At 34.6% G+C, this 26,478-nt stretch overlaps 1 protein-coding gene across 3 annotated transcripts in view; it reads left to right on the forward strand.

Annotated features, from left to right (window-relative positions):
- Positions 1-26,478, forward strand: part of dimm (basic helix-loop-helix family member dimmed) — a 923,739-nt gene that overhangs the window by 489,017 nt on the left and 408,244 nt on the right. For all 3 annotated transcript variants that reach the window (XM_069845433.1, XM_069845434.1, XM_069845436.1), the window contains one exon: positions 8,027-8,086. The gene's annotated coding sequence lies outside the window, so the exon portion shown is untranslated. The remainder of the gene's footprint in view (positions 1-8,026; positions 8,087-26,478) is intronic.

The following is a 26,478-nucleotide window of genomic DNA, read 5'->3' on the forward strand; positions in this document are numbered from 1 at the left end:
GTAATAGTAATGGCAGTAGTAGTACTAATAGTAATGACAGTAGTAATACTTATAGTAATGGCAGTAGAAGTACTAATACTAATACTAATAGTAATGACAGTAGGAATACTAATAGTAATGGAAGTAGTAGTACTAATAGTAATGACAGTAGTAATACTAATAGTAATGACAGTAGTAGTAGTAATAGTAATGGCAGTAGTAATACTAATAGTAATGACAGTAGTAGTAATAGTAATCGCAGTAGAAGTACTAATATTAATGGCAGTAGTAGTACTAATAGTCATGACAGTAGTAATACTAATAGTAATGACAGTAGTAGTAGTAATCGCAGTAGAAGTACTAATACTAATGGCAGTAGTAATACTAATAGTAATGGCAGTAGTAGTAATAGTAATGGCAGTAGTAGTAGTAATAGTAATGGCAGTAGTAGTACTAATAGTAATGACAGTAGTAATACTAAATGTAATGACAGTAGCAGTACTAATAGCAGCAGCAGCAGTAGTAGTAGTAATAGTAATGGCAGTAGTAGTACTAATAGCAGCAGCAGTAGTAGTAGTACTAGTAGTAGTAGTAGTAGTAGTAGTAGTAGTAGTAGTAGTAGTAGTAGTAGTAGTAGTAGTAGTAGTAGAATTTGTAGCGTCAAAATTCAAAGCAAATGATAAATGGCCAACATAATGTTACCTGAAGTGAAATAAACTGAACTAAACGATCATCCCGTTCACCTCGAATGTAAAAAAAAACATGAATGTTCATTTTGAATATAATCTTACTTTAGCTGCACATGTTAAACACACATGCATTAAAGCATGTTCTATCTTCCATTAAAAATATTACATCATTATCCAACTAAATTAAAGCAGACTCTTGTATAGACTCTTATTATGCCTCATTTGGAATTATTATGAATTATTCAGTGATCTCAGGATTGGCTTATCCCACAAACTGCAGCGTGTTCATAAAACGCGTGTTTGTTTCATTTCAGCTACTACGATCACATCTCACTTTCTTTCGATAAATTACAATGAACAAAAAGAATTTTGCTCTGACTTAAAACAATGTGTCCCTTATGGTTTGGTGTGCGCTGAATTAGAAAATGTATCTCTTTTCTTCGTATCACGTAAGGTTTTTAAGATGTACTAAGATTTTTCTTTTCGATAAGCTTTCCCCCATAAACATCTGGCGCGGGCTGAGGGTATAAACCAAAACAAAATCTAATGCATTTTATGAGTTTATAACTTATTTCCGGTGTCTTATGGTTGTTGGCATGTTCTTTTGTATATCTAATAAATAAATAGATATTGGTCCCTTCTATTAAGTAAATTTCATAACAGTTCAAAGTGAGGTCTATGCAATGAACAAACAAGGGTGTGATTTTCAGTATTTAAAGGAAAAGTTTACCAGTTTGAGTGAAGGCAAATTAAAAGAGATCATTTTCATTGGTCCACAAATTCACAAAGTTATGGCTGACACTATGTTTGAGGAAAAACTTTCCGTTACAGAAAGAATGGCATGGTGCGCTTTCAAAGACGTTTGCTCAAATTCCCTTGGAAATTCTAGGACAAAGAACTACATAGAACTTGTTGTGGAAACCGTGTTAAGCAGCTACATGTGACAAAAATGGAGTGTAACATGTCTATCAAAATAGGCCTACACATTTTACATTCTCATTTGAATTTCTTTCCTCCTAACTTTGAAGTGGTAAGCGACGAGCATGGGGAAATATTTCATCAAGAAATATATCTGAAATGGAAAGGCGATTTAATGGAAGATCATCATCCAACGTGCCTGCAGATTATTGTCGGTTCCTTGTAAAATACAGTCCTGGGTCTAGTTATAAACAAAAGTCATCCAGAAAATTATTTTAAATCTAAGTTCAAATTCCGAGATTTTTCTCATTATACATACGAAATATTTTTATTGTTGTTATGTTTTAAACTATGTAACATCAATTTTGTATGCAGTACACATTTTTCGAGTATTATGAGGAATTTTGATTCCCTAGCGTGTTGTAATTTTATTAGTATCAGTGAAAATTAAAAGCAAATAAGTTTCCTCATAACAAATCAAATTCATTTTCCCCGGAAAATGTTACGTGATGGGGCAATTTGGATTTTAAATTCAGATTTAGGACACATATATTAGTAATATTCTAATATTCACCTATTTTTATTTCGGAGCAAGGCAAAAAGTAAAAATTTGTTGTTCAGTGTTATCTGCCTAATAATAATAATAATAATAATAATAATAATAATAATAATAATAATAATAATAATAATAATAGTAATAATAATAATAATAACGTTTTATTTTCGCTGGCAGAGTTAAGGCCATAAGGCCTTCTCTTCCACTCAACAAAGTTATACGGTCGGACTGGGTGATATAGCCACAGAGTGCTGGCTTTCTGTGTCCGAGGTTGCAGGTTCGATACCGGCCCATATCGATGGCATTTTAAGTGTACTTAAATGCGACAGGCTCATATCAGTAGATTTACTGACATGTAAAAGAACCCCTGCGGGACAAAATTCCGGCACACCGCTGATATAACCTCGGCAGTTGCAAGTGTCGCTAAATAAAACATAATTTACTATTTTTTTTTACAATTGTACGAGAATAGGAAGTTACATTCTCTTTCTCTGTTATACCCAATTTTGTACACCTCAACCTCTTATTACTTATTTGTTCGATTCCACAACCTTTCTCGTTATCATAACTTAAATACTTGGTCACAACGCGATTTATAACACGGTAGAAATTCCGCAACTTCTCGTCCCTGGGATTTTCTGTCGCCTAAGTCAAGGGCTGTCGATCTTTGATATCTTTTAAAACAATTTAAAAGAAAATCTGATCATGAATTTTCAGACTTAACTGCTTAAAAGTACTTTTAAAATTACATTGCATTATACTGTGTATATTTTTGCGTGCATTTCATTCAATTATCTTTCTTTGACTTTATTATATAAATCGTATTTGCTTCTAACTTAACTCTAATATGTAATTACTTAAATCTGATATATTTATATTATGTTGAAATTGTCTATATTCGTAAGTTAGTTGTACTCCTAGTTGGATACAAGAGAAGGCCTTATTACCTTAACTGGCAGGTTAAATAAAGCCGTATTGAAACTTCGATATCCTCACACATCACACTCGGGACTGACGTCTAATTTGCGTTGCATTATTTCATGATCAAATCGAGGGCATCATGACAGAAAGGCGTATCAACAAAACTGCAAACTCATATAAATATGGAGCCATATAATTATGAAATTAATTTTCCTGTCTTTGTCTACTTAACAAGGTACTTTCTTTGATACTTCTTCTTGTCCGTTGTAATTCTCAAACGATTATTTTCAGACATAAATAGGTTCCATAAAAATGTTCAATAAGGCAAAATTTGTTTATACGTCCTTCTGGCATGATGCCTCGAAATGAAAATGAGAGATGGAATAACTTTACACGTGGCATAATTAAGTGTATACAGAGGGTCGTACTGAAAGTCATGAGCAACACATTGCTATAATTTCAATTTCAACAATGTAACAAAAACGATTATATGATCATAATCTACAAACTTTACACTATATATTAACATATTGTGAAGTCATTAACTTCTATCATGTGCAGTGTTACCAATTCAGCGGTTTTGCCGCTAAATCTAGCATTTTTGGATAACCGTCTCGCGGATAAAATTATATTATCCAGCTTAGCGGGAATACTAGCGGTTTTCAATCTTTGAAGTTTCTGAAAAGAAAATATTCATATTACCATTATTATTGTTTTTGCAAGTCGATTCTAAAACAATCGGACAGTAAAAAAATGTAGTGCGGTGGCATTCTAATTAAGCGTTAAACATCGAACATCTGCTGTCGCCGTGCACTAGTACTTCACATGATCAACAAAGACTTTAATAATATAATATATTAGAAATTACATACAGACTAAATTCAATTGCTTAAAGAATATTATTTGTGTAAGACGTGTACCATGACAGCGTTAACTATTACTCGTTTTATAAATATACCGGTACAATATCGTTAAACCTTTCTCTGTGCTATTTATCCGTAAATAATTGAGATGTGGGGCCTCAAGATCAGCAACAGTTTCGTAAAGAGTGGCTACATGAAGTGTAACATAAAGACAAACACAATTGAATTCTGGAGCGAAGTAGCCATTTACAGGGACGCATCTAATATAAATCCTTTTCAAGAATTGCTTGAGCTTGTTTTCTTGGTCTAATGCTCAAGTGAAGAGAATATTTTTTAGTATGATGAATGTCGTGAAGTCTACAAAAACGGATAGGGACAGAATTAATGGATGCAATTCTGACAATACGGGCAGGTCTGGATCATGTGAACAAGTGTTGCAAGAATTATCAGGTACCACCAAAGTTTTGGAGAAAATAGGTACCTTGACTACGTACAAAAATGAAAGTGGACAGGCTAAGAATAACTTACTACCCCGGAGACCTCACAGTCACAGTATTAATTCCTGCGTTAGAAGGTTCGGATGGAGATGGTCTAGAGGAGCTGCTAATTTGAGTGAGTGATTTTTAAATTACATGTTTCTTATAAATACTCATTTCATGCGTATAAAATTGAATGTCTTACATTGTGCCGAAACGAAAGCTTCATTGAAAGTTAAACTTGTGCGCTATATCACTTAGTATTATTATTATTATTATTATTATTATTATTATTATTATTACTATTATTATTATTATTATTATTATTATTATTATTATTATTATTATTAAATTGAATAGTAAATATGTATTAAATCTAGAGATTTTTGTTAGAAAATCGTGGGTTTTCGAAAGCCATCTAGCGGGATTATATGAACTGTTGGCAACACTGATCATGTGAGCACAGGCAATGTTTGCAAAATTGTCGACAACGATGGTTTGTTTCAACAGCGTGCTGTCATTAAATTCCTTGTTAAAGAAAACTCTACTGCTGAAATTCACCTCAGACTTCGGCGTGCATACGGAGATGTGTGCAATGGCGCCAGCAGTGTTAGGAGATGAATGAAACATTTCGAAGATGGGAACACAAACATCCAAGATGCGTCTCGTAGCGGTCGCCCTCGAATTGCCTCTACGGAATGCAACAAGGAAGGAGTTGATGAGTTCTGGGATGCATTTTGGTTAAATTTCTTGAACCTGGACAGACCATAAATGTTGTCCGCTATATTCAGACAGTTTTGAAGCTCCGTCGTGCATTGCGCGAGAAACGCCCTGGAAAGAAGATCATCCTGCAACACGATAACGCGTGGCCTCACACTGTTCGTATCACAGTGGAGAAAACAAGAACATTTGATGGGAAACTCTTCCCCAATATCCCTACAGTCCCGACTTGGCACCCTCCGACTACCATCTTTTCGGCTCTCTAAAGGAGCAGCTACGAGACGCTGGAGGACATCCGGAAAGCAGTGCGTCATTATCTTCGGGAAGATTAATTGGACTTCTGTAACAAGAGAATTTTCCAACTTACAGAACGGCGGGGGAAATGTGTGCAAAGAAATGGAGACTATATTGAAAAGTGACAGAGAAGCCTGTCGATTAAGATGAGGTTTGTCTAAAAAATAAAAAATAAGATTTATAACAATTGGTTGCTTATGTCTTTCAGTATGACCCTCGTACATTACGTTTCGTACACCACATTTCCATAATTTCACTCAAGAAACATACCAACAAAATTTTTCATTGCATACATCGGCACCATATCTCAACAGTTCCGACTATATCTAGCAGAGTGCTCTCGGAAAGTGTATCGCTGCTGCCAATATCTGCAAAGATAAATGAGCAAGTTTCCGTAAGTTCGAGGATCAGTAACAGGTCAAGCTTGGTTTCTTCAGGCTCCTAATATGCTTTGCATATCCGCTTTTTCATAGATTCAAAGTCGACCACAGCATTAGAAAGAAAGATTTACCCAAGACCATAGCGAAGAATGCTTTAGTAAGTGTAGTGCAATATCATAGTGTTATCACTGGATCATCAGTGAATTACATCATCATTGTGTATGCAAATAGAGAAAATTATCGGTTGTGTATAATAACAAAGGAAAGTATCTGGGATCGGGTGGAATGGGCTAATAGCTTTCGCAGTGATCATATCGTGCCTCTAGATAGGTGTGTTAGAATTATGAGGTTATTTTCAATAACGTAACTGCCTTTCTTCTCACATGTGTGAGAGAATATCGAAGTTTTACCTTCTGCAGTCAAAAAAAAAAAAAAAACGAATTAGCACGCTGTTCTCTTTCGGACGTTTCCATCTGACACCATTCGTTTTTCTTTTACATTTACAATGATAGTATGCCAATCACATCTGCTGCCAACAGAAAATGTATAACCATTTTTGTCAATGCCCTTAAAGTGTACTCCAGCCGATATTCCTATTGTACATAGTAGCCTCGGCAGACTTTCATTTGAACTAAGCAAATTAATTTTTAAAAAACGTACTGGAAAATAAAGTGCAGTTTTTCTCCGAAAAGGGTTCTCTGTTTTAAGATTACGCAAGACTAGCTATATTCTGTTTCTTCTCAAAATAATCCATCATTTGTCAATTATTAGAATAAGTTGAAACTAGTTTGCTTTTAACAAGATACTTTATATAGAATTTCTAACACTATCGGTAATTGTTCAAAACTTCCCTTTACCAAAGGTTGTCTGAAAAGAAACTACTATGTGAAACTTTACTCTTTGACAATGACTTATGGTAAATAGTTCCCATTACATAGACTGCCAATGGGCGCGATTGAATTTTCATAGGCTGTGAAATGAGAAAGCTACAATGTGCGAATTACATGTTGTTACGAGTACATACATTTTTTGTGATATACAATTTCATAAACCATTGCATATTGTAACTTTTATTATCTTTAATCACCACACACCCGACAACAATGTGACTTTTATTCTTAATAATTCACCCTACAACAATGAGTATTCCACTCAACACAGCAACACAATAGTCGTTATTGCACTCCAGACGACGACAATGGCAATACACGTGTATTATTGAGAAGAGCAACAATTTCAATTAATGTTCACAATACACTATGTGTAGAACAAAACTGTCAGTTCTCAGTTCGCTCGCCTAGGCTAGTTCTTCTAACTCACTGTTCAAGTTCACTGTACATCGAACTCAAGTCTTCCGAACTACGTCGCACTCGCCTGGTGGACACTGTCACAATTACCGCCTCATTCAAATTCACTGCATGTCGAACCCCGGTCTTCCGGCTACGGTCTACGACACATCGAACTCGAGTCTCCCCAGTTGCGGTCCACCACACGTCGAACCCCGGTGTTCCGGCTACTGTTCTCTGCACGTCGAACCCAGGTCATTCAGATGGTCTCGAAGGCTGGCTTCCTTGCCCGCTCGAAGACTCACTTTTAGACTGACTTCCGAAGACTGATTCTAGCGCTTTTATTTATTACACAGTAACTACTGGAAACTTCGATTCGCGTGGCTTACAGAATCTTCGAGAGAGATCCGCGTCCCGATGCTTCCTTGCTTCCGCCCAATCATAGTAGCTTTTTCTCCCCCCCCCCTCGATCCGCACCGCGGCTAGCGTTAGGGGTTCGTATTTCCCACACCTCCTTCTTGCTATATGCGCGTGTAGCTCCCTGACGCAACGAGAATATTCCAAATGGCGCCACAGTATCTTTATATAGTAACAGACATTTTGTGGAGTCGTTTCTCAAAATTAAGAACATTCACGCCAGTAACGTCTCACCGCTGATCGGAATGGAATTCTTGTCCTGCAGTTCGCACTCGTTCACTGTTTTCAGATGTTTGAACGTAAAGTGTAACATTCCCACATTGCATTGACGCTAAAATGATTTTTCCGCTTTAAAATCTTATCCCATATGAGTGCCCTTCAATGTCTTGAAACGTAAAACTCTAGTGTAAAGTCTCTTTGTTCCTTGTACTAAGGTTTTTTTTTTTTTTTTGTAATTCAGAAAGTAATTTATTGTTGTGAAGACGTGTTATGAATAGTCCTAACAATAGTTATTCTTTTGTTTGCAGCCGATTTGAAATTCAACCAATAGACGACTGATGCACCTGTAAATCGTGGCATTAGAAAAGGTGAGTAATAACAATTTTGTCTTTCACAGTCATGTAGAAGAAAATATTCTAGTTTTTACATCGTGACTTTGGAGCTTATTATTATTATTATTATTATTATTATTATTATTATTATTATTATTATTATTATTATTATTATTAGCATTAGTCAAGATTCTTTGCTTGGGTAGGATATGTTGATACTGACATTCCGTGAATTCTGACAAATAACTGAGCGCTCATGGAAAACATAAAACGAAACACGTCAGTCATGTTTTTTATATGACGGGACGGACAGAGATTTTGCTTTAATAACAGAGCCAAGCGGCTCGCGGGTGAATTAGAATACATCGCACGAGTTCAGCACAGACACGCTAACTGAACATTTCGTGAGAAGATTTCCGCTCTAATTTTGCGTAGGAGTTAACAATATCAGCAAACGTAACTCAAAAGTATGGAAATAAATTATTTAATTTATTAAAACAGGGAACATACAAGTCTCTCTCTCTCTCTCTCTCTCTATCCAGAATTAGAATTCGTAATCAATTACATGGAGACATGAGTGTCAATGCTGTAAATACTCATCATTCCAATATAAATTTTTCACTCTAGCGTGTAGAAAGATGCAAAATCAACGAAAACGGAGGTGAGAATGGACACCTAAATTTATAGGTGTACATTGCACAATAAACGCTTGTCAAATTTAACTGACAAACATTTTCTATATGCCATCCTAGTATTATAAACAGGTTGTTACTACTTCGAATATCGTTCGTAATCGGCTTATTATGGCACGCGTGCCGATAATAGCAATACCGTATTCGCTATATGTCGTAACTCGGGATGCATGCAACTCGTCTATCTTCTACGCGCCGTGTAATAAGAAATGAAATGCAGGACACAAGGTAACGTATCCTTTATTTCCAATCTTTAACAATTTTGCATCACTTTTGTAATATCACATAAAACAGTTCTGTGGTTCAGAGAAACTATATTAAAAAAATAAAGGAACATTTGTAACATAACCTACAAGGTCATCCATTTCTCTTTACTCAATGCCAATGCCAGGCGCAACTAATCGATACGAACGTATGGAGACAATTTGTCAGCTATGGATTCCGAATTTTTTTATAGTTTATTTCTTACAATTTATAATGCTAAGATGCCATAACGTGTTGTATCCAACTCGTGGATAATCTTATTATGACACCGTGAAAATTGTCGCACGAACGATAGTAAGTGTGACAAACATTCACTCGTGCAATAATCATCAAGATTATCCACTTGTTGCATAAATATTTAATGTACATGCATAGTGAAAGTAATATAACTGTGCAGAATTTAACAGCTTATTCCTTGGATACAGTATACAACAAAAATTCTTATAACTTACCATATTAATCCCAAATGAATATTTTTCTCTGAAAAAAATTATTTTACCCTAAATTTTGAAACCGTTTTACTCAATAAGTACTCTCCATGTGATTCTGATTTTGCATTTGTCAGAGAAACTGATATCGTTCGTAGATTTTGAATAAAACTGACGATTTTCTTGCAAATTAAATAAAAATATTAACTTACCTTTACTTCCTGTCATTAAGAAGTCTGACAACCATGCTGCAGTGACAAAGGGACGGAATAATATATTCAGACCTCAGTTCGTGCCTGTATTCTTGAGCCGGCGAAGTGTTGTTGCCAATAAACGTAGGCTTTCAGCCTAATTTTCTAAAATTATAAAACTCATAATAGGTTTTTTATTTATTTTAATGCATTATATTGCCCTCTCCAATCTGCGCAGTTATATCACTTCCATCCTCTATAGGCTACATAACAAAGGTTACTCAAAAAGTTTTCTTATACTTTTTACAAAAATTACTTCATTGAGTAATGTGTCCCCTCCTCAGAGGCAACACGCCAAAATGCTGTAACTTCGTCGTAAAAACCGTTATGACAAGTGGATATACCTCACACAAGAATGGTGTATAATGGATAAACTGTGCATTCTGATAGGATAAACGGCATCACATGATGAAATTGTACCTCAAACACAGTTTTTGTCTACATGCCACAATTTGAATCTGGATCTCCGACGTAACAGTCGACGATAGCCTTCTTCTGATCATATGCCTGATGTAATGCATCACAGTATTATAGTTGTATTTACGTAATATATTATGTACGTTCTTAATGAACAGCACTCTCATCCACCTCTAAATAAGGGTATGCATGCCTGCACTGCAAATCTTGGAACATACATTTCTAGTTACTTTTCTCGTCAGAATGTAGTTTGCTCCGAGATTACAGTCTTTGAGTGGCTTACTGAGTTAATGACTTACTGACTGCCTTAATGAGTTTCTGATTGAATGACTGTTTTGCAGAATTTATGATTGATTAACTGGCTTACTAAGTTTATTAATGACAGAATGGCTTAATGAGTTTCTGATTGAATGATTGGCTTGCAGAATTTATGATTGACTGACTAGCTTACTGAGTTAATGACTTACTGACTGCCTTAATGAGTTACTGCCTTATTGAGTTTATGACTGACTGACTAGTTTAATGAGTTTCTGATTGATTTACTGGATTGCTGAGTATCTGACTGAATGACTGGCTTGCAGAATTTATGATTGACTGACTGGCTTACTAAGTTAATGACTTACTGACTGCCTTAATGAGTTTCTGACTGACTCACTAGATTGCTGAGTTTCTGATAGACTCACTGGCTTGTAGAATTTATGATTGACTGACTGGTTTACTGAGTTTATGAGTGACTGGCTGGCTTAATGAGTTTCTGATTTATTTACTGGATTGCTCAGTTTCTGACTGACTGACTGACTGACTGAATGGCTTGATGTGTTTCTGACTGACTGATTTGAAAAGTTTGCCGACTAGTTTGCTGAGTTTCTGATTGACTAAATGACAAGCTAGATTTCTGCTTGGTTGAGTAACTGGCTGAGCTCATAACAGACTAACTGGCTGACTGACTGACTAGTCGGCCAAATGAATTTTGTGGCTGGCATGCTGACTGAAAGTAAAGGCATTTGTCACCAGAAGCTATTCATTTAGTAGTAGTAGTAATCGTAATAGTAGTAGTAGTAGTAGTAGTACCATCACCACCACCACGATCATCACCACCACGACCACCACTACTACTATTATTATTATTATTATTATTATTATTATTATTATTATTATTATTATTATTATATTTCTCTTTGGAGACTGACACGTTTAAACTTCAACTATCTACTGGTACCCGAGACAAAATGTTATAGGCAATTCGGTATCTCCTGAAACCTACCTGCACGTAAGGGAAAAGACGAAGTGGACTGGGAAGATTCCCTCCCTCGCTACATGTCCACTTGCAGGTACAGTAGCTTAGCTTACTTAACCCATCATAAGATTCTTACTATGAACCACGGCGCACACAAGCATTTGATTTCACGAGGTAACGAATTACCTATACTAATTCTTCACGTAATTTGAGAAATATCACCACTTGTTTCATTATAGAGGAATTAAGATACTTCATAAACCACAGCACTGTTAATTGCTGAAACAGAAAGAAGCCACGTCCATAATTTATAGATGGAACGTTATACAGAGAAATTTGACAAGCAAACAGCCAATTTTTCATATTCATGCACTGAAAATTTTAATATCTCTGCCGAGGGTTTTTTTTTATCAATCTAAAATTAGACGATCGCACAACAGGTTTCTCGTGATTTTGGTCAGCACGGCGTCTGAACTCCTACTAAAACATAGGACATGATATTGACAATGAACAAATATCAATTTTCTACATCGAACACATTTCAGTATTTTACCTGTTACGTACAATATGATGAACAATGTTTTTCAATAAAATTGCATGTCACAAGTGATTTAGTTCTGCTAAAATCTTACGTTTATCCTTATTCCTCTACTGCTCCCATGAGATACTAGAGAGTAGGCACAAATTTTAGTGATTGTACTGCACCTCGAATTCTAGCTGAGAATGTGCGTTCGTCACACTGATATCAATCTTTGCGACGTAAGAGAATATCTCTCTCCGACCAATTTGCTTTCTCCTCTTGCCAGGAATGCAGAATACTGGAGTCTGCAGTGTTTTTCGATATCCAATACCTAATTTCCGCCCGATTGAGCAGCAGTCTTGGAAATTTCGAAATTTCAGCTGCCGGGATACTGTATGCGTGTGTCAGTGCGCCCGTTGGAATGTTTCCGAATGCAAGAAATCCTTTATCCTTATAAAGAATCAGGCCTATCACCTAGTTACAAAAAACACTGTTTTATGTCCTAATAACTAAATACCAGGAAAATCTTAGTACTAAAAAAATTCCAATTGAAAGTTTACAAACTGGTAAATACTGTGAAAGCAAGTAGCCTACAAAAGAAAAGTAAATACGTCTACAGAAATGCAAATCCTCATAACCTGAACTTGATGGAAACAAATGACGAAAAAATATATAAACACTACAGGTATGTAAACACTCGTAACCTATAAAACCGTAAACTACAACAACTAAAATAACGTATAAAACACGTCACCTACAAAAACGTAAACACATACACGTCACCTACAAAAACGTAAACACATACAACTATAGAAAAGAATAAACGCGCAACATGCAAATATGTAAAAAGATATGATCTACAAAATTATAAAAAGCATATTGCCTTCAAAAATATTAAAGGCACATGACCTACAAAAATGTAAAATTCACTCGAACTACAAAAACATAAAATGTACATGACCTGCAAAAACATGAAGAATACTAGCTACGAAAACACAAAACACGACTTCAAAATTTAAAATACACATCATCTATAGAAACATAACATATACACGACTTACAAAAACATAAAAACACATTGCCTACAAAAATATAAAATGCAAATGAAGCACTGCGTACTAAAAGTTGGTAAGTCCATTTTCGGCGATTTTGAGATTGGCAGTGCAATGTGTTGTTTTACCCATGTACTACATAATTATGGGGAAAAAGTTGTGTGGATTAAATGTTGATATATGTTGATATATAATATAATTCTGTTTGCCTACAAAATTATCTGTAATAACGTCTAGATGGTTTTCATGGAACCAAAAAACATTTTGATGGCTTATGTTTTTATTGCTAATATTACAGAAATCATTTGCAATAATCATATCCTGATTACCTTTAGCTCTGAGATCTGTGCCGTACTCGCATCTTTTACTATTCCACCTTTCCATGAGTTACCACAGCCCTCAGAGGATAGATCTTATACATATGTCTGATATAGCACAAGGTGAAGAAAGTGGCGACAGCGACAGTGATTTTCAAACAGCTTCACATATGAACGATTTCACCACAACAAGTTGAATGACCTGATTAGGAACTAAATCTTTCTAAGGAGTCTTTCGGAATTTCTCGCCTCCAGACTAAAGGAAAACAATGTATATATACATGACCTACAGAAACATAAAACACGAATGGCATAAAAAAATAAAATACATATGAACTACATAAAAATAAACTAAACAAAACATGGCCTAAAAACATAAGTAGCATACGTTACCTACGAAAAATAATAAAACATGTCCTACAAAACACAGAAATATTGGTCATAAAACATAAGATTCTTTGAAGTTTTGAATACGCATAATATTGTATAAAAACAAGTGAACTACAGAAGATTTACTATAAATATACACTGTAAAGTACTAAAATATGACCCAAATGTTCCGTTCCCTTCGTACTTGAGTATTTTTTCTATTAGACATTAATGAATATGAAATAGGCATATCACTATGTTACATCTTACACTATAGTAAATACTTTGATACTTATAATTCACAATTGAACTGCGTAGATTTCTGTCTATTATGAATATCTTGTTTTACTGTCATTAGAAATCCAGTATGATATAGATAGCCAAAGAGACAATGTCTTATCCTTATCTCAGTACATAAATCTAGTTGATGAGAATAAAACGATCATAGAAAAGTCCTGCTAAGCGTGTGGTTCAATAGCCTGAGATATTTCCTGCTCAAAGACATGTATTATGGCACTTTAGGAAACTGATTTTTGGGTATTAGGCCTACAGTTAACATGGCAGCTGCAGGAAGTCAAAAGGATAGCAATGGCAAAGGAAACGATTTGTGAAGTATTTTGTGTGAAGTGTGACATTGCATGGGACAGAAACATGGACATTTCGACGATGTGAAGAGAAACGACTAGAAGCATTTGAAATTTGGATATGGAGAAGAATGGAGCTTGTGAAATGGACGAAGAGAATAAGAAATTAAGCTCTGTTGGAAAGAGTGGGTGAAGAAAGAATGGTGCTGAAACTGATCAGGAAGAAAAAAAAGATTTGGATAAATCACTGGCTGAGAAGAAACTGCCTACTGAAGGATGCACTGGAAGGAGTGGTGAAAGGAAGGAAAGTTCGGGACAGAAGAGATATCAGATGTTAGACGACATTAAGATATAGCCTATGGATCATATGTGAAGACTAAAAATAAGGCAGAAAACAGGGAAGATTGGAGAAAGCTGGGTTTGCAGTGAAATATCTGCCCTTGCCAGAACACTATGAATGAATGAATAAATTATTTTTTAAATTTCTACTACCCCTATATGAATATTAAAAGGGGTAACGTTTGAGAGGTTATCTTCTTAAGTACTCGACAGTAAATTTAATGATAAAAATAAACCCCCTCTGGGTATTTCTAGTGCATATAAACTATTAAACTTAATTCAGAGCTATTTGTCACTTCAAATTTAGTTTATTTAATTTCCTGAATTTAAAATTAGCGAGGCAAATACTTTTAATCACATACAGATCAGTCTATAAAATATTGACTCCCTACAACAGGTAACGATATACTGTATGTGCTTTAAAACTTGTAATATAAATGCTATATTTACTTTTATTTTATCTAGATAACCTCGAAACTATTAATGATATGATTTAATCATTTACCTCATGAAAATATGGTACATTCATTAGGCTCGTCTACATAATATCATGATAATGATAATATTTCATAAATGGAGTGCACAAAGCACGTACGGTCAGAAGACCCGTGCATTGGATTCATCAGATAATTATGATAATACAACATCTGTATGTATAATATTACTCAATAAATCCATCTATCTACAATGGAGTGCAATGCAGCATTAAAACGTAAGTTTCACAGCTTCTTACCTATTCACTTACCACTTAATCCATCTCCTTTTGGAAAACAAGCTGCAATCGTCACTAGTGACTACAATAGTTACTTTGCATTATTAATATTCTTCAAAATTAAACTGGCCTTGAAAGCTAACAAAGAGCTTTGTAAACGTTACCAAAGAAATAATGTAACCACAATTCTAAAAAAAAAGTCCTATTTTCCTGATCTAGTTGTATCTGATTTTCAATTTTTTTGCTTCCTATCTAAAAATCCTCTAGGAATCTTCCTTAATAACGAAGCTACTAGACTGATGATTTCTTCAACTCCAAATCAGCAACAATCTGGGACAAAACGATCGACCTTGTTGGTGAATACGCAAGCAAAGAAATGGAAATAGTAACACACTGATTTTTATTTACGCTCAAGACGTACGGTGCCCATAGAAACAACTTTTAAATTTGCCCATGGGAATACAAATTTTCGATGGTTCATTGGTCATAATTCACCATACTGAATAATTCTTGAGTTGAATAACGTGGATCTTCGTGAATTAAAACGTTTAAACTGTCTTCTTCAAAGTCAGACGGTCTTTCTGAACGTGGAAAATCATTCAGATCAAAATAGCTCTCTCTGAAAAGAGAAAACCACCTTTGTGCCGTACTTTCCTCCAATGTCTTTCCCTTGAAGGGCACAAATAGTTCTAGCGGCCTCGAATGCCTTTACTCTTCGGTTTGAAATCAGACAAAATGATATGTCCAAAATATTCGTTCCTGTCTACTTGACACTCTATTTTCTTTAGCCCGCATTTATCACACTTTCTTATAAATTCAAGAATTCAGTAATATAATACTATGACGTCAAAGTGACAAATTACAAATTTTCTATAAAGCCTCTATTGCCATAGAAAACAAAAGCGCTACAAACATATGCATCTACCTATAAATTCCGGAACTTTGGAGATTTTAAATTACTGTGAAATGTAAGAAAAAATGTTCGTTTATACGAGTATAAGTTTATTTCCAATGCAACAATCACTAGGTCAAAATTGAACTGTTTATACAGAGAGATCATTTTATTTTTACTTCAATTTTTATTTTACCTCAGTTTTTTAATGTGCTTCACTCCCACTGCTTCTACTAATGAAGTTCCAACTGTCCTTCACACAGAACCAAGGCTGCATCCTCATAATGTAAACAGTACTGAGTTAGTATGTTCTAGAAATATGTTCGCGTTTTCCAGTGACGAAAGAGCTTTCAATATTGAATCATATTTTCGCACAGGTACTTTCGTCCGTTTCCCTACGCCGCATTCCGGTTTCCCCCACCTGCTTGTGCTTAAATAATCATATTATGATTATTTTTCAGTTTAACTACATTCTCTATATTGTATGCTAATGTGCTGTAGACAGTATAATATACAGCGCATAATCAATACGTTCGCATGGATAACTCAGTTCGTGAGTAAAAACACTTCTTGTTATTACTGTACTGTATTTTTATTAAACAAAAACCTAATGAAAATTATCAAACTAAAAATTGCGATATTTCCTAGTTTACATAAATGGATGAACTATTTTTCTTCCCTCCTATATCTAGTAAAGTGATTTGTTTCTATTTTACTGCAGTATCATCGAACTCTAGTCATTGAAGAGGGTAGCAAACAGTGTTTCCGGTTCTCAACCGTTAATCCAAAGGTATAGCCATGTTAATATTAAAAATATTAGTAAAAATAAAGTGATGTCCCTGTATGATATCGCCCCTCTCATGCCAACACTATGAAAGTGCGTACATTTTCTTAAGTTAAGGTTCCGCTATGACGATCATCCCACGTCTCTCGATCAACTCTACATGTAAATAAATGGAGCTCGTTTCTTTAGGACGCACAGTGATCCTTTTTCGCTATCTGGCCGCACAAAAGACAAAAATTGAGTATCACATATTTTCATGTATTATGGAGTTTTTAATTACCATAACATCCAAGGATATGAGAGTTGTTATAGTACACTTATTTGTGTTGCAGAAGAAGTGAAAAGTATGGCGTTTCTTATCGCATCCCCTGCCTCAAGCCGAGCTCATAATTTATGTTCGATAACTGTGCTTGAAAGGGAGTACTTTTTCGACGATGTTCATCGGTTACTGGTGGATATGGGAGACCAAGGTATGTGCTATGTTTGTGATATTTAAAAAATCTCACAGCACTTACTACTTTAAAGTTGAGAAATTATTGATATTTTAACTTCTAGTCTTTTTACACCCGAAAATCTAGAATTGTCAACGATTGGTCAATTTTTTTTTAGAAGACTAAAACCAATACCTTATTCTTTCTCCTATATAAAAACTAGCTGCTACTTTGTGCAACTTTGCCTTTTTTTTTTTCAGGTTTTAGTACTTTCAGAAGAAGTATCGCGGAATGATATTTTTTTCACATTTGGCGCCATACAGATGACAAATCAGAAACAAGTGATGTTTACTGTAAAGTAATTATTTGAAAACTTACAGATAATCCGTTTTAAAGATACTGTTAAGATTGTTAATTTTGCTTGCTTGTCACGGAATTCTGAGTAAATTCCAGTCACAAAAGGAAGTGGCTAGAGCGAAATTTGTTTTATATGAACAAAATGTAGAAAAAGTTTCCATAAGTGACTTGTCATCTAATGCTGAATATGCTTTTGGTGTCGTCAGATCGTTTAGTAAGCAGTCTCAAAAGAAAAAGCGAAAGAGAAGTGGGCCTATACTCAATGAAGTTCTTTGTTTATCAAGACCCCGCGCTCGCTTCAGGAACTTAATCTGAAGCTTACAACAGCACTGAGAACTAAATATTATTGAAAACACTTTTAACACTGAATTACATTAAAGGAAAAATTAGTAGTGACAACTGCTCATTATTAGTGTATGTCATGTCATCTTCCCCATTATTTTATAGGCCTACTTGTAAAATTTTCCTCACAATTTATAATAAAAAAAACTAGCCATGTAATAATAGATAAGTGATAAATGTGTGGTACATCCCTCAAAATGAATGTTTGATTACAACACCACCCTCCTTAGAAGGACCGCATAAGTAGCACATAGCTGCAGGAATGGCACGCTCCTCACTGCGACAGTAGAGCTGAAATCATTACTGTGAACATATAAACATAGAGAATATACAGGAATACACTCACGTGTATCTAATGTATTATGCATTTTATGATAAACTTGTTAAAATTTGTGGCACCCACTACTTTCAGTACAGAAAGAAAATGTCACTAATTGTAGTGAAATATCTTACTTGATTAACATAAAGGAAACATGTAATAATAATAATAATAATAATAATAATAATAATAATAATAATTATTATTATTATTATTATTATTATTATTATTATTATTATTATTATTATTATTTATACTGGCCGAGTTAAGGCCATAGGGCTTTCTCTTACACTCTACCAGGTCACAAAGTATACAAGCAGTTAAAATTTAACAAAAAGTTAAAGAACAGAATACTAACATATTACAAAAAGTAATAATAATAATAATAATAATAATAATAATAATAATAATAATAATAATAATAATAATAATAATAATAATAATAGCATAATAAAATCGACACTAAACAACATGAAACTAATACCATAATAAAAAAGAAAGTAAAATACATTGGAATATAGTGAAAGCAACTCATTTAGTACAAATGGTTAATATGGAAAAACATAAGGAAGAATATATCAAAATGGAATGTAATAAAATAATAATAAAAAAGAAAATAAATACGAAAATTAAATAAAATTCACGATAAAAAGGCTATGATAATAAATTCATCGGCTGATAAAGGGAAAAAAAGGGGGAAAGAAGGAAAAAGAAATATATAGCCTATATATTTACAAAACTACGGCAGAGAAAAGGGCTTATAACTGAAAGGAATCTAATTCAAAAAGTGCAATTTTAATTTATTTTTGAAACTAGATAATGTCCGACAGTCTCTGACATGTTGTGGTAGAGAGTTCTGTATTTATTGAAATATTAGTGGCATGTGTGAAGTTAAGAGTGCAATTAAAATAAAAATTATAATGTAACTGATTTCTTCCATGTACTATATATATATATATATATATATATATATATATATATATAAACATATATATATACATATACATATATATACAGTATATATTATACATGCAGTGATGAAGACCTGACTACAGTATTGTTGCCTATTGAATACTTATATCTATGATAGATAGCTAATATTAAGCCTAAATTGAATTGGAATCACGTCGATATGGATAAGGAAAATGCTTAACACAAGTAAAAATTGTTATTTTAATGTTTCTACATCATTTTAATATTGAATCGAATTTTGCGCAGCCAGATACCGCTAAAAGGATCACTGTGCGACGTTCAGCGCGGGATGCAGCGATCTGCGCTGGTGTTCATGGCTCTGGATTGACTTGGCTTCAAATTGACTGCGATGATAGTCGTTCATTTAGAAAACAAACGAATGATGATATCTCAAATATGCTGCAAAACTTCGTGTATTTAGCAATTTGTCACAAATAAATTATGAAACTTTAATTAACCATGTTTCCAATTATCCAATTACAGAGATACTCATAAAAAGGAAATGTTGTAGAAGGAATTTGGTGAAATTGTAGGAAAGATTGGTAAAGTACTGTATTTCAACACAGGTTAAATCTATGTATATTTCAATACATTAGAGAAAGAATAATTAAATTATTATCTATTTTTAAAGACAGTGTTTATAAAAATACTGAATTTAGTGTTGTTAGAGCAGGGATGTCTACATAGAGTGTCAAAGGAATATCTTTCCCCAAATTCCAACCTTTAATAACGACGATTAATGTAACCAATTACTTGAGATAATTTTAAAATCCTAATGAAGTGTATTTTATTATTAGTTTTAAGTTGAATAGCTTGGACAAAATCTTGAATATTGTAACAACTATAATTTAAAACGAACGATGTAATTAATTTTGACACAGATAGCTCGCTTGGAAAGTAATTTAAATATACGGTACGTCTCTGTTTAAAGTGGCATAAATACAACAATGTATCTCATTGATACCATTTAGCTCTTCCTTCTTTACTAGAAAAATAAGTCTTAAAATTGTCTCCAACCTCCAACGCTAAATGATTCAGCACAATTATTGCCTCCAAATTAGTTAGTACTATCTAATTTTCTAATAGCATAATACTTTCGATAGGAAAGACGACGAAGTTCACTGTAAAGCCTTGTTTTTTCTGAACCGACGCATACGACGTGCGAGGTGCGAGGCCCGCCTTGCACAAATCCGGACTACACGAGAGATAGTGAATAATTTCTATAGTTGCTAGATGCTCAGACTTCGCATTTTGCAGTTACAGAAACCACTCATTATCTCTCGTGTAGTCCGGATTTGTGTGACGCGGACCTCGTACCTCAAACGTCGTATGCGTCGGTTCAGAGAAACCAAGGCTTAACTGCGAGGTGAACAGACCTCGCAACTCGCTGTTACAGAAACCACTCACTATCTCTCGTGTAGTCCGGATTTGTGCGAGGGTCGGTTCAGAAAACCAAGGCTTTTGGAAAACTGTTCAGCTGACGTTCGCTCGGCGATGATCGCCAACGTTGTACGCTGGGCGATGATAGCCATAGTGGAATCATAGCTTTAGTTCTGGGAGAAAAAGAAGTTAAAGTTTGGAATATCCTTCTACATTCAGAAAAACATCGTTTTAATCAACTTATTATATCCTAATATGTTGATTAAAATGAAATCTCCCTGAATTTATAAGGGCATTTGAAACTTTAAACTTGTTCTTCTCAGAACTAAGAAAATGCACATCATCATTTTGGCATATTATTGTTGTTTTCCAACTGTACAAAGACAGTTTGAACCTCGTAACTGATACCAATACAGTATAACTCATAGTGCATAGGCCAGGGAATAATGGGGTAGGGAGGCTAGTTCCTTTCCCCTTCCATTTCATACATCGCTGACTAGTAACATATTACATTAATTAGTTTTCAGAAGTATACAACAATTGTTCTTTTTTATGTTATTTTACAACGCTTTACAACTACTAAGATTATCATCTAGTGTCTGAACGATATAAAGGTGATAATGTCAGCAAAATGAGTCCGGATCCTTAGCCGAAAGTTACCCAGCATTGCTCTTAATGGGCTGAGGATAAACCCCGGAAACATCCCAACCTTATTACTTGTCCCAACCAGGATTTGAACCCGCACCCGTTCGTTCCACGATCAGACATACTAACCGTTACTCCATAACGGTGGATCAATGATTGTTCTTCCTCTGACACACATTGTCAAGTGAGATGTAGGGTAAAGGTGCCTAATTCCGTGATACCCCTAATCCCGTGATAAAATTTCAATTGACTGCCATGTAGTTGTGGTCTATGACTTTTAAGTTTCCGAAATAACTAACAGACTCCAGAAGATGTCTTCTTTTTACTTCTATTGACTACCCACCTTCTGAATAGAAGCAGTCGACTGCAGAAGCTTTTGTTCAGTGAAAGGTGGTTGACCAGTAAATTTTTCTCTCTCTTGTGACCTCTCCTGAAGAAAAATTTTATATTTGAGGTAAGAATTAATATAGCATTTTAAAAATTATATATTACTGTAGATTAAAGTCACCTGAATCAATGTGTGTGATTATTTAAACATTATGAGACAATAACAATGCTACAGGAGCTTTCCCATTTTCGAATTTATTTTCATGTTTCTCCTTCCTAGCTAACTCGACCAGTGATTCCAACGCTAAATTGTGAAAATGTCTATGAAAGAAAATAGTTCGTGGAAATAATAAAAGAAATAAGCTATAGAAAACACAAATTATAATTATAATAAAATAATAGGGCACATAATATTTAACTTAATTACTCCTGTTGTTTGGAATATAACATAGTGAGAAATAACTATGTTACAATTCAATTTATTCAAATTTAATTTTGTATTGAATTTAACTTTCAGTTTATTTTGTTTAAAATAAATTAATATGTAATATGTATTCCTGTAGTTACACAAGTATTCTCTATAAAATTTGTCACTTAGGCCCTTTTTCTATGGTTAAATGTTATGTTTTATTTAACGACGCTCGCAACGGCAGAGGTTATATCAGCGTCGCCGGATGTGCCGGAATTTTGTCCCGCAGGAGTTCTTTTACATGCCAGTAAGTCTACTGACATGAGCCTGTCGCATTTAAGCACACTTAAATGCCATCGACCTGGCCCGGGATCGAATCCGCAACCTTGGGCATAGAAGGCCAGCGCTATACCAACTCGCCAACCAGGTCGATTTTCCTATGGCGTAACTTCTTACTTAATTCAGATTAAAACAATATACCATGATTTTAAAGTGTTTTTCCAAATACACGTTTGTTTTCTGAGCAGTTAATGAGGATTATTTTAGTATAACGGAATTAGGAAACCACCATCACGGAATTTGGATCTCTGTCACGGATTTAGGAGCCATAAATTATATACCAAATTTGGGAAACTGTTGACACTGAATGTAGTAAAAACTGTAGCTAAAGGTTCAAATAACGTCATTTAGGTGTTATTTGAAAATTGTTACAATTTTGGCATAAATGTAGACTTTATTAAATATGTCACGGAATTAGGCAACCTTATCCTACTATCTGGTAATCATGACTGGAATTATATTTTGTGTTTCAAATTCAGTAAGCAGCATATCCATCTTCTGTGAGTTTCTTTTCTGATTCGTATTCAATACGAGTCATGAAAACACGTTTCATTAAATTTTCATGTCACGTGAAGCTAGCATGTATTTTGTGACAAATTTAACACAGAATTTAATAAAATCCTCCAAGCTGCATTTTAATTGAAACGGGACATACGAATTAACGGTGCTTCGAGGCGAAAATCCGTGGCGTAGGAGCACTCGTACACTTCGCGTTTAGTAACGATTTTATCACGCCCCGATGGTAGTCCATCGCTGATGCTCTTGGCGTTCAGTGGCATGTTAAAGTGTTGTGGACAATGCAAAAGAGCTGTCACACGAGCTGCTTATGACGGTGGCGCTCTTATTGCATAGCGTTGGCATGGCAACGTGTACCTGCGGGTCACATGCCATCCATCACTCGACAAGTCCCCCCCCGCTGCGATCCACCTCTATCCACCGTTCACCACCAACTACACTTCTAAACCGAGCACCAAAGGTCAACTTTATTCAGGAAATTTATTGGTGTACCACAGTTTACTATAAATAGGGAGCCGCAGTGGCCAGGCTTGTCTTTATGATGGAGAGGTCGACAGAAGCTAATACACATGTCAATTCATTCCTCTCTCAGCTTATCGCTGGCAATAGCAGTTTCCATCATCATTTTTAGGTTTTCTGAAAGGAAAGTAGGTCTGTGAGTCAAGCTCGTTCGTGCGTTACAAGTAAAAAATTTCGTAAAAACATTCAACGAGTTTCTATCAACGGTTTTAGGCTTCTGAAAGACAAATAGACTCATCAGTATTTCTGGTTGGCTTTTTGTAATGAAAAAAAATTAAAGAATAATTACTTTCAACTCTGTTTTTCACGTGTGCTACATTAATTTCCATTACATTGTCAGCGACCAGATTTCTCTTTACGAGTATGATGAAGAGTTCGACAGGAACCAATACACACATCAATTCATACCTCTCTCAGTTTATCGCTAACAATAGTATTTTCCATAAACTATTTTACGATTTCGAAAGTAGGCCCATAACACATGCTTGTTCGTGTGTTATAGGTAAAAAAATTCATAACAGAATTCAACAAGTATCTACCCAGTATAAACGGTTTTAGATCTCCAAAAAGATGAAATAAATTCATCATCAGTACGTTTGATTTACTCTTTCTTTGTAATGAAAAAATGAAATAATACTTACTTTCAACTCTGTTTTTCACGTGTGTTACCTTCATTTCCATTACATTGTCAGCGACCAGATTTCTCTTTACGAGTATGATGAGTTCGACAGGAACCAATACACACATCAATTCATACCTCTCTCAGTTTATCGCTAACAATAGTATTTTCCATAAACTATTTTACGATTTCGAAAGTAGGTCCATAACACATGCTTGTTCGTGTGTTATAGGTAAAAAAATTCATAACAGAATTCAACAAGTATCTACCCAGTATAAACGGTTTAGACCATACCTGCACAAACAGCGCTCAACGAGCGCGCGCGCTCTTTCGGAGCGGGAGAGCTGTGTTTACCGCTCGCCGAAACGGAGAGGAAGATACGTCAGAATGACATTAGACTTGCTATAGGTAGAGGAGAGGGAAACGACCGCTCAGTTATCTAGTGGAATGCAGTGTGTAGGCCTATTCTCAGTAACTGCTTCACATTGCTTACTTACTGCTACAGTACAGTATGGAGGAATTTAAAAGACGGAACGTAACATTTAACATTTAACGATTTACAGCTCGAACTTATTGATCTTCAGTGTGACCTAAGGGCTAAAGATCGTTTGATTAATACTATTACCCTGGTTGAGTTTTACAAGACGATAGCAAAAATATCCACGACTACACAGGGTGGCTGTGAAAATGATTGCTATGTTTGGCTCAACATTTATATTTGTGAGCAACTGTTTTCTATAATCAACTTTAATAAAGGCATGCAAAGAACATCTGTAACGATGTGTCATTACGATCAGTAGGCTACTGTTCCTTTCAGCTGCCAACAGCATAAAACCTCGTTTTGATGTACTGATAAATAAAAATATAGCAAAATGATATTGTATATTATTTTAAGTAGCTATAGAATTTCTATTATTTCTGTAAAATAAATATTTCTTTATTAATTAATAATAGTCCAAAATAGTTTTGCAAACACTGAACGGGAATTCATTTCATAAACACTCTTAATAGTATTGTATTTCCTTTTGTGTATATTTTGTACGCGATCACCCCTTCTTCCGGTCCACCCTTATACAGAGCGCAGCTAATATCTGCATTCCGCTCATGAGCTGTGAGCCGGCTCGGAGAGAGCAAACCTAGTGCAGGCCTGGTTTAGACCTCCAAAATGATTAAACAAATTCATCATCAGTATGCTTCATTTGCTCTTTGTAATGGAAAAATGTAAGAATAATAATAATTTTTTAATGTATGTTTCCTTCATGTTCATTACATTGCCAGTGACCAGGCTTGTATTTGTGAAGAGTTCGACAGGAACCAATACACACACATCAATTCATACCACTCTCAGCTTATCGCAAACAATAGCATTTTCCATACACTATTTTATTATTTCGAAATTAGGCCCATAATACATGCTCCTTCATGTGTTATAGGTAAAAAATTCATACAATATTTTTTTTATTTAAATTGTTTTAATTTAAATTTAAATATACAGAATAAAGAATATAATTAATTAATTAATTAATTAATTAATTAAACATGTATCTGCCCAGTATAAACGGTTTTAGATCTCCAAAAAGATTAAACGAATTCATCATCAGTATGCTTGATTTGCTCTTTGTAATGGAAAAATATAAGAATAATAATAGTTTTTAATGTATGTTTGTTTCATGTTCATTACATTGCCAGTGACCAGGCTTGTATTTGTGAAGAGTTCGACAGGAACCAATACACACATCAATTCATACCTCTCTCAGCTTATCGCTAACAATAGTATTTTCCATACACTATTTTACGATTTCGAAAGTAGGCCCATAATACATGCTCGTTCGTGTGTTATAGGTAAAAAATTAATAAAAGACTTCAACGAGTATCTACCCAGTATAAACGGTTTTAGACCTCCAAAAAGATGAAATAAATTCATCATCAGTATGCTTGATTTGTTCTTTGTAATGAAAAAGGAAGAATAATTACTTTCAACTCAGTTTTTAATGTATGTTTCCTTCATTTTCATCACATTGCCAGTGACCAGGCTTGTATTTATGATGAATTCGATAGAAACTTATACACATGTCAATGCCTCTCTCAGCTTATAGCTAACAATAGCATTTTCCATCAACGATTTTGGATTTCTGAAAGGAAAATAGGCCCATAATCCATACTCGTTCGTATGTTATGTGCAAAAAATTGGTAAAAGAATTCAACGAATTTCTATCAACGGGTTTAGACCTCCAAAAAGATTAAATAAACTCATCATCAGTATGCTCGGCTTGCTCTTTGTAACAAAAAATGGAAGAATAATTATTTTAAACTCAGTTTTTCATGTATGTTTCCTTCATTTTCATTACATTGTCAGTGACAAGATTGTCTCTATGATGAAGAGGTCGACAGAAAC

This window comes from Periplaneta americana, chromosome 14 (assembly GCF_040183065.1).
Source record: "Periplaneta americana isolate PAMFEO1 chromosome 14, P.americana_PAMFEO1_priV1, whole genome shotgun sequence".
In the NCBI taxonomy this organism is placed as follows: domain Eukaryota; kingdom Metazoa; phylum Arthropoda; class Insecta; order Blattodea; family Blattidae; genus Periplaneta; species Periplaneta americana.